The 15350-nt window shown below is 39.9% G+C and overlaps 1 protein-coding gene across 1 annotated transcript in view; it reads left to right on the top strand.

Annotated features, from left to right (window-relative positions):
- The window catches only part of KCNIP1 (potassium voltage-gated channel interacting protein 1), a 725477-nt gene that overhangs the window by 46879 nt on the left and 663248 nt on the right, over positions 1-15350 (top strand). The window lies entirely within an intron of this gene.

Below are 15350 nucleotides of genomic sequence, written 5' to 3'. Positions count from 1 at the left end.
GTGATTATCCACAAGAATATAAAGGATTTTCTCTCTAATGTTGGAAAGTGCATTTCAAAGCCTTAGGCAATTGTTTCAATGCCAATGGATTGTTTAGCCTCTTCCTGTATTATGGTAGGGGAAGTCACTCAATTTAGGAATTGAAATCTTGCTTGTCTTCTGAAATGAATATATGCATAGTCAAAGTAATAACAAAACATGTTTGTTTGGAAAATAATTGTGATAGTTGTCTACATTTAATTATGTTTAGACTGCAAATATATAACAGCTTGATTTGGTGCCAGGCTCCAAATCATAAAGGACTCATTTCCTGATAAAGTCATCTTGCCTGAGTAAACCTCCATGTCAAACAACATCTTTTGAAATTGAAATTTACTATTCAGAGTATTTTGCATGATTTTCTTTTGTGCTCTGCTTGTTGAAAAGTATATGTTTGCTAAACATTCTCATGTATAAGTCAAGGGTCATTCCATAGAGAGGGGAAAGCACAAATGCTGCCTCAGGGCCACCCCTGGCCACCACCACCATTTCCCCACCTAGGCATTTAAAAAGGCTAGAAGCGGTACCAGTAGAGGGAACCAGTGCTACTTTTAGCATATCTTAGGGCCCTTCCAGACAGGTCCTATATCCCAGAATCTGATCCCAGGAGGGTTTTTTTTATCCCAGATTTTCTGGCAGTGTGAATTCACATAATCCAGTTTAGAGCAGAAAACCTGGGATCAGATCCCGGGATATAGGGTCTCTCTGAAAGCATCCTTAGACTGAATTAAGCTCATGCTTTTCACCATTTGACTCAGATATAGCAATCGTTTCTTTTTTAAAAAAAACAAAAGGTATGTACTCACATGGATCCATGGATAAATCAGCCCAGATTTTTAATAATTTCTAGATGCATACTTGAGTGTACAGGGTAATATGGAAAAGCGTGTTCAAATTGTAACTCTCAATAAGAAGAAAATGTCCCGTGTCTTTAAGGGTGGGATGGCATCTTGTGACCCTCATGATGACAACCCCCAGCATTCCTTAGCAACGATGGTTCAGGCTGGAACTACTAGGACATGCTCTTCCCCAAATAGCTGTCACCTCAAGAAAGCGACATTTGAATTTGCACTTTCGTGTCATTTTTTAAGGACTGCCATAGGAAATGGGGGGAGGTAGAAAGCTCAGAGGTGTCTGTAGAATTCCTTTGCAAAACATTCCACTTACTTCCCTAAATCTTATTGTTCATAGTGATAATTGTCAGGGAGTTCCATTACTATGCAAAACTGTTTGTTTGGCTCATGGCACTGGACTAAGAAAAAATGACAAAATGTCTCCTCTTGTATCCAACAAATGGCCTGTCTTGTCTAGCACCTTGTTTCCTGCAAATAGCTCTGTGGACTCCACAAGGGATGTTCATATAAGTGTGTCTGCACATCAAAGTAGGACAAGATGCTGTCGCACCCTTCAGCTTGTGTTTCTGACCAACTGACACATCAGCATGTATATCTATCATAGATAAATTTGTTCAGAAAGAGTGAACAAGCTTTAGATATATTTATAACCATCATAAACGTCGTTGCACCAAGCTGTCTTTTATAGATTCAAATCCCAGTCTGCAAACCAAATGTAGAACAATGAATGCAGAATGAGCCTCCCTTCTTGTATGTAGCTCCTGAGGATTTAAGAGTAATCTTTTATAATGTGGTAATCAGAGGTATATACATTCAAAGTGGGCATATAGCCATTTAAATAATTTCCTTTATGGGTATTAATTACTGCACAAAGGTCTTAATATTCCTCTGAAATTACTGTCAGCTTTCAACCATTGATATAATGTCAGTGAGGAGGGGAAATGGCAAAGGTATTATAAATAATTGCACCATTTTATTTAACATGACTATTAAAAAGCATGGACAAGTATGCGAAACAGTGAGGTTGTATGCTCTCCTCAGCTGTCAGTCAATCCTGTTATCTTTTGGGTCCACCAGAGTGGACTTGGCAGGGCCTGCCAGGAAAAAAGTTTAGATTATATAGCTGTGTCCTACTAAATGGACAGGAGGCAGATGCTGGTAGGTTTGGACCAAGAACAGAATTGAAATCCAAGATATATCTAACCATCTGCTTGACTTTCTGTGAATTTTGAACAATTTGAATAAATAAAGCTGCTCAGTTTTGTCATGGGGATTTTCCTGCAACAACAAAAGGAATATACACACACACTTTTTCTTAACCTCTCTTTGAACATACTTAGCCAAGTATTGTTGTGTTACTTTTATACCCCACATGTACCCAAAGGCATGTCTTCGTTTTCTGATTGACTTTCATTAGAAAATAATTTGCTTAGTTGTGGTTTTTATTAGCATATCGTTTCACTTCATTTAGATTTTCTGCTTTGTTTGAACTATGAATAAACAAACCACTGATCTAATTGTAGCTTGATGTGTTTTAAATTTTAACTACTCTCCTCCTAATGCTATGAAAGACCTTTGGATCTTCTAATTACTTTGTCCTACAAAGATTATTTTGCATGGTTTTATATAGAAAAATACATACAGCTAGCATGAACACTGTCCTATCTAGCAAAAATAGGTAGTAATCTAGCATCATGCAGCATGAGAAATCAAATGTCATGTATTAAATGGTGTGACAAATATACTCACATAGTGAACATTTGGGAGCCCCTGGTGGCGCAGTGGGTTAAACCTTACTAACTTACTTTAATTACTTACTTACTTATCCCTCGTTGGCCAAGTAGGATAGTCTTCCAGGATCAGAATTCTTGTCAGTCTGTAGGTGACTGTGGAGCCCTATTCTTGATCTGCATCTTCTTCCACAGTGAGGGCATTGGTTTCCAGGTGGAAGGTGGTCCCGGTCGGGGTTGGCTTGATGCACCTTCCTCTTGGCATGTTTATCTCTTTCACCCTCCATTCATGCCTCTTCAAATTCTGCAGCACTGCTGGTCACAGCTGACCTCCAGCTGGAGCGCTCAAAGGCCAGGGCTTCCCAGTTCTCAGTGTCTATGCCAGAGATTTTAAGGTTGGCTTTGAGCCCATCTTTAAATCTCTTTTCCTGTCCACCAACATTCCGTTTTCTGTTCTTGAGTTCGGAGTAGAGCAACTGCTTTGAGAGACGGTGGTCGGGCATCCGGACAACATGGCCGGTCAAGCGGAGTTGACCATGGCTTCAATGCTGGTGGTCTTTGCTTCTTCCAGCACTCTGACGTTTGTCCACCTGTCTTCCCATAGATTTGTAGGATTTTCTGGAGGCAACGCTGATGGAATCGTTCCAGGAGTTGCATGTGATGTCTGTAGACCACATCTCACAGGCATATAGCAGGGTTGGGAGGACAATAGCTTTATAAACAAGCACCTTGGTATCCCTACAGATGTCCCGGTCCTTAAACACTCTCTGCTTCATTTGGAAAAATACTGCACTCCCAGAGCTCAGGCAGTGTTTTATTTCGGTGTCAATGTTGATTTTGGTGGAGAGGTGGCTGCCAAGGTAGTGAAAATGGTCAACATTTTCTAATATTACACCATTAAGCTGTATCTCTGGCATTGGAAAGGGGTTGGCTGGTGACTGCTGGAACAGCACTTTGGTTTTCTCGATGTTCAATGAGAGGCCAAGCTTCTCGTATGCTTCTGCAAAGGTGTGTAGAGTGGCTTGTAGATCTTCTTCTGAATGCGCACAGATGACGTCATCAGCATACTGGAGTTCTATAACAGATGTTGTTGTAACCTTGGTTTTGGCTTTCAGTCTGCTGAGGTTAAACAGCTTGCCATCTGTCCGATAGATGATTTCCACTCGGGTGGGAAGCTTCCCATCAACAAGATGAAGTATCATAGCGATGAAGATGTAGAATAGAGTTGGGGCAATAACACATCCCTGTTTGACACCTGATTTCACCTTAAATGGGTAATTTTGGGAGCCATTGCTGTCCAAGACTGTTGCCATCATGTCATCATGGAGGAGCCGCAGGATGTTCACAAATTTGTTAGGGCACCCGATTTTTTGTACTATGGTCCAGAGAGCACTGCAATTCACTGTGTCAAATGCCTTTGCAAGGTCCATGAATGCCATGTACAGAGGTTGATTTTGTTCCCTGCATTTTTCTTGGAGCTGTCGTGCAGTGAAGATCATGTCCACTGTTCCTCTCGAGGGGCGGAAGCCGTTCTGGGATTCTGGGAGGGTGTTTGCAAGGATTCTTGCGAGGATTTTCCCAGCTGAGGTTAGAAGGGAGATACCTCGATAGTTTCCGCAGTCTGTTCTTTCCCTTTTTTTGAAGAGGGTGATGATGGTGGCATCCTTGAAATCTGCTGGGATTTTCTCGGTCACCCACACTTTTTCTATGAACTGGTGGAGTTGTGTCAGCTCAAATCCTCCCTCTTTAAAGATTTCAGCAGGGATCCCATCAGGTCCACTGGCTTTGTAATTTTTTTGTTGGCTGATGGAATTGCTGACTTCTTCCAAACTAGGCAGTGCTGCAAGCTCATCCCTGGTTTGTTGTTGTGGGATTTGTGAGAGAACCTCTTCAGTCACACTGGAGCTGCAGTTCAGAAGGCTTTGGTTCTTTCCAATGTAGTGCAATTGATTTTTGGTCCTTCAGGAGTTTCGTCCCATCTGATGAGCGTAGAGGCTGTATGCCATGGTTTCTTGGTCCATAGATGACCTTTGTGGCTTTGAAAAATCCCTGAGCATCATGGGTATCTGCCAGGTATTGGATTTCTTCAGCCTTCTTTGTCCACCAGATGTTCTTGAGTTCTCTTGTCCTTCTTTAGACCTCAGCTTTTGCGCTGGCATAGATCTTTTTCTTAGCAGCACAGTTGATGTCTCTCTGCCATCTTTGGAAGCTTTCCTTTTCTTGTCAATTAGCTGTTGGATCTCGTTGTCATTTTCGTCAAACCAATCTTGATGTTTCTTTTTTTTATATCCAATAGTTCCTTTGCAGGCTGGGATGATAGAGGTCTTCAGTTTGTTCCAATGTTCCTCAACATTTTTGGGGTGTTCTGTGGGTAGATGGTCCTTGAGTGCTGTTTGGAGAAGGGCTCATTTGGAGGGCTCCTGAAGGGCTTAGGTGTTCATTTTTGCGCCTTGTCTTTCTTCCTTGGAGTCTGCGCTTGGGGGTGATCTTGATAGCCATCGTGGATTGGATTAGCCTGTGGTCTGTCCAGCAGTCATCAGCACCTGTCATTGCTCTTGTGAGGAGCACGTCACGGTGGTCTCTGGCCCGTGTGATTACGTATTTTAAGAGGTGCCAATGCTTTGACCGGGGGTGCTTCCATGATGTCTTGAGCTTGTTTTTCTGGCAGAAGAGCATGTTGGTGATGACAAGGTTGTGTTCTGCACATTTGGTGAGAAGCAGCATGCCATTTGAGTTGCTGTTTCCAATCCCGTCTTTTCCTATGGTCCCTGGCTACAGGTCGAAGTCTCGCCCTACTCTTGCATTAAAGTCCCCCAGGAAGATGATTTTGTCCTCCTTAGGTATCTCCGATAGGACGGTGTCCAGCTGACAGTAATTTTTTTTCTTTGATGTCTTCATCAGCATCTAGTGTTGGTGCACAGGCATTTATGATGGTTGCCTGTTGGTTTTTGGCAAGATCAATTCAGAGCGTTGAGAGTTGTTCACTGATGCCAGTGGGTGCTTCGGACAGATGTTTTACCAAATCATTTCTGATCGCAAAGCCAACTCCATGCATTCTTTGGTCTTCTTCAGGCAGTCCCTTCCAGAAGAAGGTGTAGTCTCCTTTTTCTTCCTTCAGCTGTCCCTCTCCTGCTCTCCGGGTCTCCTGAAGTGCTGCAATGTCAATATTAAAGTATCCCAGCTCCCTTGAAATGATAGCAGCTCTGCATTTGAGGCGTTCACTGTCAGTGTTGTCCATCAGTGTCCATACGTTCCATGTACCAAAGTTTATTTTTCTTTTTTGGCCTCAGGGTGGTGACCCCACCGGATGTGGCAGTCCAGTCAGGGATAAGAGAGGCAGACTATGTTTAGGGCGCCGTTTCTAGCCCCCTCACCGTGTGGGGTGAGCAGAGTGGGTCCTAAAAAGGGCTGCTCAGTCGTGGATACAGTTGGCGAACTACTGAACTGCCACGGACCTTGCAGTAGAACGACTGAGTCCGTATCCACCGCCCATGTGCCAGTCTGTCACTAGGGGCTTCCAGATTTCACAGTCCTGCCCCCGTTGCCACTTGCTGATTGCCATGGGACTTTTGTTTTTATTTTCTTTGGAAGATGCCTGTGCGTGAGTTTTTTTAATGTGTGGAAGTCAGTGCACAACTGATCAACACACAGTCTTCACAGAGTGAGGTTCCACTGGTGGTGTAATTTAACACAATGATCATGACTTCTCAGTCTGTTGCAGCCTTCTTCTGCCTTCACAGTCATTGTAACATGTACCATATTATCCTCCGCCTGCTCCGCCATTGAGGTCTTTGGGTCTTCGGACTATGCTTGGTCTGGAACCTCCCCTGCGGCCACTCCTGGGAGTACACGACTCCAGTTGTTGTGCCCACAGGTTCATCGGAACACACAAGCCTCCTCACTAAGACAAGGTGACAGTCCATCAAGGGGAAGGTTAAACCACTGAGCTGCTGAATGTGCTTACTGAATGGTCACAGGTTTGAATCCAGCGAGCGGGGTGAGCTCCTGCTGTTAGCCCCAGCTTCTGCCAACCTAGCAGTTGGAAAATATGCAAATGTGAGTAAAGACCACATGGCCTTGGAGGTGTCTATGGACAACGCTGGCTCTTCGGCTTAGAAAATGAGATGGGCACCAACCCCCCAGAGTTGGACATGACTGGACTTAATGTCAGGGGAAAACCTTTACTTTTACCCTTAGTGAACATTTAAATTCATCTTACAAAGTATATCAAATGGAATGGATACATGTTATTCTGGTCTAATTTATGTTGAATTTCTTGAAATTAAATTGCTTTCTCAGAGCCTGAAAATATAAGAGACACAATGGAATTTTTTCAGACCTTGTGAAATTATCTTGCGAACCAAGAACCCCAGAATCTCCCAACCACCATAGTCAGTGGTTGAGGTTTCAAGACTACTAGTTAGGAAGCAACTTTTATGCACTCGGATTTTTTTTATTTGTTTGTTTTACTTTTTTCTGGGTGCTGTTTTGCAATGCACATCCAGGTACATTGCAACAATTGAGCAGAAGACAGTGTGCTTATCCAAAATCTCATTAGGTGTTTTTCTCACATCAAGCTTAGAATGAAATAAAATAACATTGCTGTTTGAGAGCCCCTTTCTTAGTCCTAACCAACATGTATAGCTATGGCTGAACTGGGTAAAAGGTGATGTTATAAGCATCATCATCTTGATTATGATGTTATGATGTAAATATGTTGCCATTCTTTAGTAGATCTAGCTGTGGTTTTGAATAGCATTTGAGGTGCTTTCAGGTCTATCTTATCTGTTTGCAGTATCAGAGAACGCATGGGAAAAGTCCCTTTTCCTACAAACCCTACAAACACAGTTGCAAATAGGAGTTCTGAATTGAACTATTCAATATTGGGTGTGCTCAAGCATTCTGTTATAGATTTTATGTCCTTTACATTGGAAATCAGCAATTTTCTGTAGTGATTAATTGTTCTCAAATGAAGATGCTTCCATTATTTCATGTAATGATTATCTCTTTTATGTTCATGTTTATTATTCTGAAATAGAGCTCAGCAGATTTTTAATTTTTTTTTTAAATCAATGTTCTTATATACAATCAATTTAAAAGGAAAAATAGGTGAAGTTAGAGCTGGGAATAGACAAGGGCATCTAACATGCTCGGGGTCTAAGTAAGAGAAAAACTCACTGTCTCCATATATATATATATATATATATATATAGAGAGAGAGAGAGAGAGAGAGAGAGAGAGAGAGAAAGAGAAGGAAACCACCGAAAAAATACTAGGGATCTAGGGAAGGTAGTTAAGAAGTGAGAAAAGAGGTATAGGTAAAAAAAGGGGGGAGGCTGACTTCCAGTCGTCTTCACCATGGTATTTTCTATCCCAGTCTTAATTGTTTATTTTGTTTTGTTGTCCCCCTTCTTCTTTTCTTTCCTGATTTCTTCAATTTGATTCTATTATCAATTTTATTTTTTCTTCTCTTATATAGTCTCTTACTAAAGACCTAGGAGCCCTCGGTGGCGCAGTGGGTTAAAGCGCTGAGCTGCTGAACTTGTTGACTGAAAGGTCGCAGGTTCGATTCTGGGGAGCAGCATGAGCTTCCGCTGTCAGCCCTAGCTTCTGGCAACCTAGCAGTTCGAAAACATGCAAATGTGAGTAGATCAATAGGTACCACTCCGGCGGGAAGGTAACGGAGCTTCATGCAGTCATGCCGGCCACATGACCTTGGAGGTGTTTATGGACAACATCGGCTCTTCGGCTTAGAAATAGATTAGCACCACACCCCAGAGTCAGACATGACTGGACTTAATGTCAGGAGACAACCTTTACCTTTACCTTTTTCTAAAGACCAATCCGTTGTTTTTCCATGTTCTTCTGTGTGTTTGTTCAGTGATTAAGTTAAATTGTCCCTGGACATTATGTACATTATTTTAGACATCCATTGTTCTTTTGAAGGAATTTCTTTTGTTCTCCAATGATGAGCGTAATTTATTCTGGCTGCCATCTTACAGATAATTCAATCATCTGTTTTTGTTTTTTTTCCAATTCTGTATAATTTCCAATAGATAATGTTCTGGTTTTAACTGTAAATTTATATCTCACATCTTTTTGTATTTCTCCTTGAATTTCTTTCCAATAGTTTTTGGCTGTTTCCAGCACATATGGAAGAATGTTCCTTCATGTTCTTTGCATTTCCAACATTTATTTTGGATATTTTGATAACGTTTCACCAATTTCCGTGGAGTAATATGCCATTGGTACATCACTTTCTACCAATTTTCTTTTAAGTCATATGAGTAGGTATATTAGAGTTTTTGATTCTGTATCCTTTCCCAATCTTCTAGATTTATTGCATTTCCAATGTTAGCGGCCCATTTTGTCATGCAGTCTTTTACAAATTCTGTTTCAGTTGACCACTCTAAAAGTTTTGTTTTGTAAATTCTTGTGATTTTCATGATCCAAAGAATTGTCTAGGAAACAATTTAGAAACTGCAAAAAAAGCATGACCCCCTTACTATTATTATATCTAATGTATACCTAGCTTTATCTCTCCTGAAAAAGACTCAAAACAGCCTAACATAAAAGCCTTCTATGGTATGCTACTGGCCCAAGTAATAGTCAACATATAGGATTCACTTTTATCCATAAGGAGGCTTGTAATATATCCCCATGGATACAGGGCTCGTACCATAATTCAGTCATTTCTGGTTTCCACTCAATGCTATTATTTTATAGATAGCTTGTCATGATAATTTAGTATTTGATACATCATCATCATCATCATCATCATCATCATATTTAATTACTTATTAATCGCCCTCCATCCGAGAATGCTCTAGGCAATTTACAGCTAAATTGTAAAAGATAAAATACATACATACAGAAATTAAAACTTAACACAGATCGAATGCTCTAGTAAAAAGCCAGGTCTTAAGTGCTAGAGTAAAAGGCCCTAAGTCACGCATGGCTCTCATGTAGGGCAGCAAGGAATTCCACAAGGCAGGGGCAGAAATAGAAAAAGCCCTGCGTCTGGTACTTTCCAAGTGCACTTCTCTAGGACCCGGTATATAGAGTAAGTCACGTTGGGCTGGTCGTTGCGACCTCCGATGATGGGCGAAGGAGAGGCGGTCCCTAAGGTACGATGGACCCTGGCTGTAAATAATTTTAAAGGTCAGAACTAACATCTTATACAGGCCACGGTACTCAATTGGAAGCCAATGTAAATGTTGCAGCACTGGTGTTATATGGCATTTCATGGGCATTCTTGTGAGTAACCTGGCTGCTGCATTCTGAACAATACGGAGCTTTCGGGTCGTAGACATAGGACCCGAAAGCATGTTAAATTTAGCATTATGCATGTTAAATCTACCAAAGTCAATGTAATCAAAATAAATCAGCATAATTCTAAATGTTTGAAGTTTAAATTTTACAATTTTTTCTAGTCAAAATGTGGATTTGAATTTTGCTTTGATGTTCATTGTGCAGAACATTAGCATGACAAAATTGAAAAAGTTTCACTGAAATGGTAGAATGCTACTCTCTAGGGACTTTATTTATTGATAGGACCCATGCAGCTTTTCTGTAGCTTCAGGTGCCAAGCTGTGCTTTTTTGGAGTGAATGCAGAGAGTTTGCCCCAGAAGGGAACAATGTTTTGGATTTAGCTGTGGAGTATAGATTTAAAATACAGAAATTATTGGCCTAGAAAAATAAATTAATGCAGCTCTGTTGAGTAAACACTACTCAAAAATATGTCTCTCAATTTCTGCTTTAGTGGAGACTCAGAGTACATGGTTGGTTGACATATGTTCAAGTCCTTGTTGTGCCCTCTGCAGAAATCAGACCTGATGTTCTAATACTTTTTCTTTGTGAGACTTGGTGACTAATTTACTAAAGATGATAGATCATATTTAGCATAAATTCCAGTGTGTCACTGTAGTCACTTTAGCATGACATTGCTTATATTCATTTGGTACAATTTTCCAGTGTGAATTTTTAAGCTTGTCAATAATTATATATTTCTCTTTGTGCAAGTAACATTTGCTCCCTATGCTTCCTTTTTTTAATAATTGTCTTGATGCTATTCATCTAAACTGCCTGTTTTTGTCACAAACTGAATAAGGAGATTAGTTAGCAGTATGGGATAACAACTTCAACATTATCTATTTAAAAGTTTCTTCATGAAATTATCCTGCCCGACTTACCAGATAGGTTTGTTGTGGTGGCTGCCATCCCCTTTCTCCCATCATCTTCATGGGGCTCCTTCTTCCCAGGAGTGCTGGTCAATTAGGAGGAATTGGGAGGAATTTACCTATTTAAAAGTTTCTTCATGAACTGCAATATAACCTGAAATGGGAGGAGCAACCTGATACAGAATAAGCTGAGGCAGGCAGTTACTCCCAGATCACCTTTTCTGCTCCCCTGGGCAAAAACACTCGAGTTCCCCAAAAGCAGTTTCTCTCAGGGCAACAATTAAGAAAGCTGACCCCAGAATTCCAGTGCCAAGCTGAACAGCTCCATATGAGGCTAAAATTCCCAGGCCAGCTCCAAGGACAGTCTTTTTCATCCACCCCTTGGTGGCTGAACACACAAGGGGAATTCCCATTTCGATCCTTCATTAAAACAAAGTGCCTTAGGTGCACACCAAATTATCAAATCTTCCCCAAAAACCTGCCATGAAACCTATTTAAGGCACCACCCAGGCCAATTACCCAGATTCTTGAACAGTGTAGGCAAAAGCAAACAAAATCAAAACCTTCTATATTCAGAGAGGACAGTTCTAACCATTGTTCAACAAAACCTCTCTATATGCATGTATAATTTGTAATGTTAGTATCTTGATTTGAAATACCTTGTTAGAATATTGTTAGTAAATGTGCTAAGGTGTCATTTTCCAGGATTCAACTGTCATTCCATTTCTTTAGAAGCTTGTGGAAGTTTTTCCCCACTTCCATAGGCAGCTGGACTTTAGAAGCAGTGGCATGTATAATTTACTGCTGCCCTACTGCCAAGCCATGCTTAATAAGTACATTATATGTAGATAGAAGGAAAAGATATGCATGTTAATAAAAATAGCAGCATGGTGTTGATTTAACATTGTTGGTAACAAATTATAAGACAATTGTGTTTCAAGAAACATATTGCATGTATTCCTTTTGAAGTTGACCTTGTGTATAATCCAAAGCAGGTTTTGGAGCCAAATTGTGGATTTTGTAATTACCTGTGGATAGGTCAAGGAAAGCACCAATGGCCCTGGCTGCCATTTCCCTGCCAAGTCATTCCAAAAGGCCAGAAGTGGTGAGAAGCAGAGAAAGTAGAAGTGGCTGGATGCTTCTATTAGGTTCTTCCAGGATAAATTAATGTCTTGTTTTTTGTTTTTCTATTCAGATAAGAGGATTGTTTGTTTGATATAAGTTAAGATACAGTTCATACAGTGACTAAAAAATCTAGACTTATACATAGTACTTAGCCTAAAGAACAAACATGAAAAGTCAAAGACAAGTGATTGCTGAATAGATACATACCATAGACAGAGGAAAGTTTTGAATACTGTTTGCAGAAGGCTAGAATATGATAAGCATATCCCTATTTTAATCTTTGAAATGGTGCAGAATCTGCTGTATCTGTTACGGAGGTACAATATTTTCAGTGCACCCGCAGATGCTTTCTATTTCAAGATTTCTTCAGATGTGTGAAGACTCTGATTATTGCACAGATAATTTTTGAGAATGAAAACATAAGGCAGAGAGACTGTCCTTACCATTCATTGTTCATTGGTACTTGACTTTTATGTGTGTTGTAAGTCTTCTTGGGAGTCCTTTTGACTGTATATTTATGTATCAGCAGTAAACAAATATAGAAAACAGTTTGAAACTAGTGTTGACACTGCTGCATATACATGACATTTGTTTGGGTTTTTTTTTTTGTTATTCCTCATATATGTTGCCAAAGTAAAAAATGTGTGGTGGGTTCATGTGAATTATGTACATACATGCAAAGTTTCACAGAATCAAAGTTTTGTAATTTTTTTCACTTTCTGGAGCAGTTCCTTCTTCAGTTTCAATAATTAAAAATACAGCTTTTTCACATGGGAGCTGTGAAATCATACTCACACCTAAATGCTAAAAGAAGAAAAAAACATATAAGTGTAAGTTGCTTGGAGGAATGGAGAGGAGGTGATGGTAGTGTGCTGAGGTATTTGTGGAAAGCTACAGTCCTAAAGTGCCTGTACATTCCTTGATGAATGCCTATTCCTTCATAAGCAACAGGAGGCTTATTTCTGCAACTGAACATGGATGGTGTGTTCATTTCATCTGCATTTATTGTAGTCAGAAATAAATGATCGTAGAATTCCATCTGCAGAGATCTAGCCATGGCTAGTGATTTCTATGCTCAATGTGAGCACAAACAAAAAACAGATCAAGACACCTTGAACAGTAGCTGAGCCTGGGATTATAAGGAGCCCCTATAATGATTGACCTGGCAAACTAGGGATATGGAAGCTATTTGATATGCCATATTGACTACATTCTGGAACTATTGTTGGAATTCAGACTGTGTTTGTGTTTCAGGATCAAGGTGCTTCTGATGTGGGGAATGATGATGTCACTGAGGGTCAAGATGGAAATGGTTTTGTCAATGATATTAATGCAGAGAATGACATAGGGGCACTGGTTCAAAGTGTAGTTTCCCATGAGAATGTTCCTACAGAATATAGGGATGTTAGTTTCCTCCCTGATCCAGGGAGCTCTCAAGATTTGAGGTTTGAAAACAACTTGACACCTGGAAAAACTAATGAGCAGATAGATAATGAGCACATAGACAGACAGCTGGAATTCAGCCAAGATAGACAGCTTAGCCAAGATTTTCGCCATTCTTCTAGGGTTCGAGAGATAAGGGCGGGAGGCAGTCAAGGAAAACGAAACCAATTTCTGGATGCAGGGAAAAGCCTATATAGTTCTCACCAGGGAAATTCTAGTCAGATGAAGCATCATTTCAGAATCCTGCCTAGTCCTTAGTGTTCTTCTATGGAAGCCTTGATTGGAAGATTCATGTTATAGGTTTGAATCTTTGTCTCAGAATTATATACTCATGCTGTGGATTAATGTTTCCCTGCCTCTGTGGATTTGTTTATAAAAGTTTGGACTTTGCTTTTGAACTTTGCTGAACCCTGCCTTGAAATACTTTGTTCCTGGTTATCTTCCTACCTTTTTGGACTTATCTATAAAGAATTTTTTTACCTTGCTGTTTTTACTTATCTCCAATAAAAAAGGATTGTTTTCCTACTCAACGTGTGGTGTTTTAAAGTCAGAGGGTTATTCCTGTTCTGGAGTGCAGCAACTATCATGTGTGCTCTTTAATTTTGACCTGTTGTTTCTGGGAAAAAGCAGGACATTGTAAACTTTGGAAGAAATGATCAGCTTTTAAACATTAAAGTTGGGGCAAGGAGCAATGAGTGAACAGATTCTGTGCTATGATGATATTTTTGTTGCTGCTTGTGCATTTCCTTTTATTCAAATTCCAGATATCTTCAAGACCCAAAAACCCCCAACACCATCCCTTGTCATATACGTATTCATCATGGAATTGATGGCTCTCTGGTCTGATCAAGCATGCTTTTACATTCATTTGTTTCTGTGATTTGGATTTTTACATTCTTGCTAGAGTGGATGCCAGTGTCCATTCAAATATTCCTAAATATGATGTTTTCTGCATGAACAAACAAAAATCATGCAATCTGTTGTGGGGAAAAATAACATTAACTTTTAGTTTTTTGAAATGGGAAACAGTGATTCCCTTTCTAATACACCTTACATGCTGCACCATCTTTGTGAATGGAAATGAACAATAGAAAAATGGATGTTTTGTGAAACAGAGCTAGGACTTAATTGCTGGCATTTTACAGGGATGATTTGTTCTTCTTTTGCCGTGGTAGCTGTTGGCCTACATGGCACAGCTTTGAAAAGACCTCTGTGTAAGTAGCACTGGTAGACAGCTTTTATGTACTGAGCAATAAAGCTATATACATGAATTTAATGCACAAGTAGTAAGAATAGCAATCACAGTGCATTGTAGCAATTTACCGGTACAATGCGTTGCTTACAGAGCTTGCTTGATGTTTTGTAAAAACAACCAAACACAAATACTCATTACATACTTGTTAAAAGAAATGTACTTTTACTCTATGAAGATTCATTTTATACCAGAAATTTTTATCTTCCTGTGCTCTCTATTAGATTTGCTGTTCTTTAAAAAAAAAAACAACACACACACACACAGGATTGGACATCAGATTCTACACACTTTTATATCCTGCATTTAGGTCTTGGAGTTGATCTGCTATGGTATGCTTCAGTAACTCTGATTTTGTATGGTGCAGATAAACAAAGCCTCTTCGTATAACACCAACTTCAATTTCAAGTTGACCTGAGAGATAAAGCATAGAACTCGAGAGGTAACCTGAGTTTTTCCAGCACTTGGCACTAGGGAAATAAAGAATATTTGCAGATTTTCTCATGCTTTATATATATATAAAGATGTCTTTCAGCACTGAGAAGTATGTATCTCTGTTAAGATACATTGCCAAGAAAACAGTTAATTGCTTCTCTCTCTGAGAACAGAAAGCAAGCATTTCCCCTTCCCTAACAGTAATAGCTCTCCCCAAGGCTTTGCAAAAAAAAAAAAAAAGTTTTTGGAGAGTGGGGGAAAGAACATTGATGGTTGGGGAAGTAAAGTCTG

The sequence above is a fragment of the Anolis sagrei genome, chromosome 2 (genome assembly GCF_037176765.1).
Source record: "Anolis sagrei isolate rAnoSag1 chromosome 2, rAnoSag1.mat, whole genome shotgun sequence".
NCBI lineage: Eukaryota > Metazoa > Chordata > Lepidosauria > Squamata > Dactyloidae > Anolis > Anolis sagrei.
This window is presented reverse-complemented; position numbering and strand designations above follow the sequence as displayed.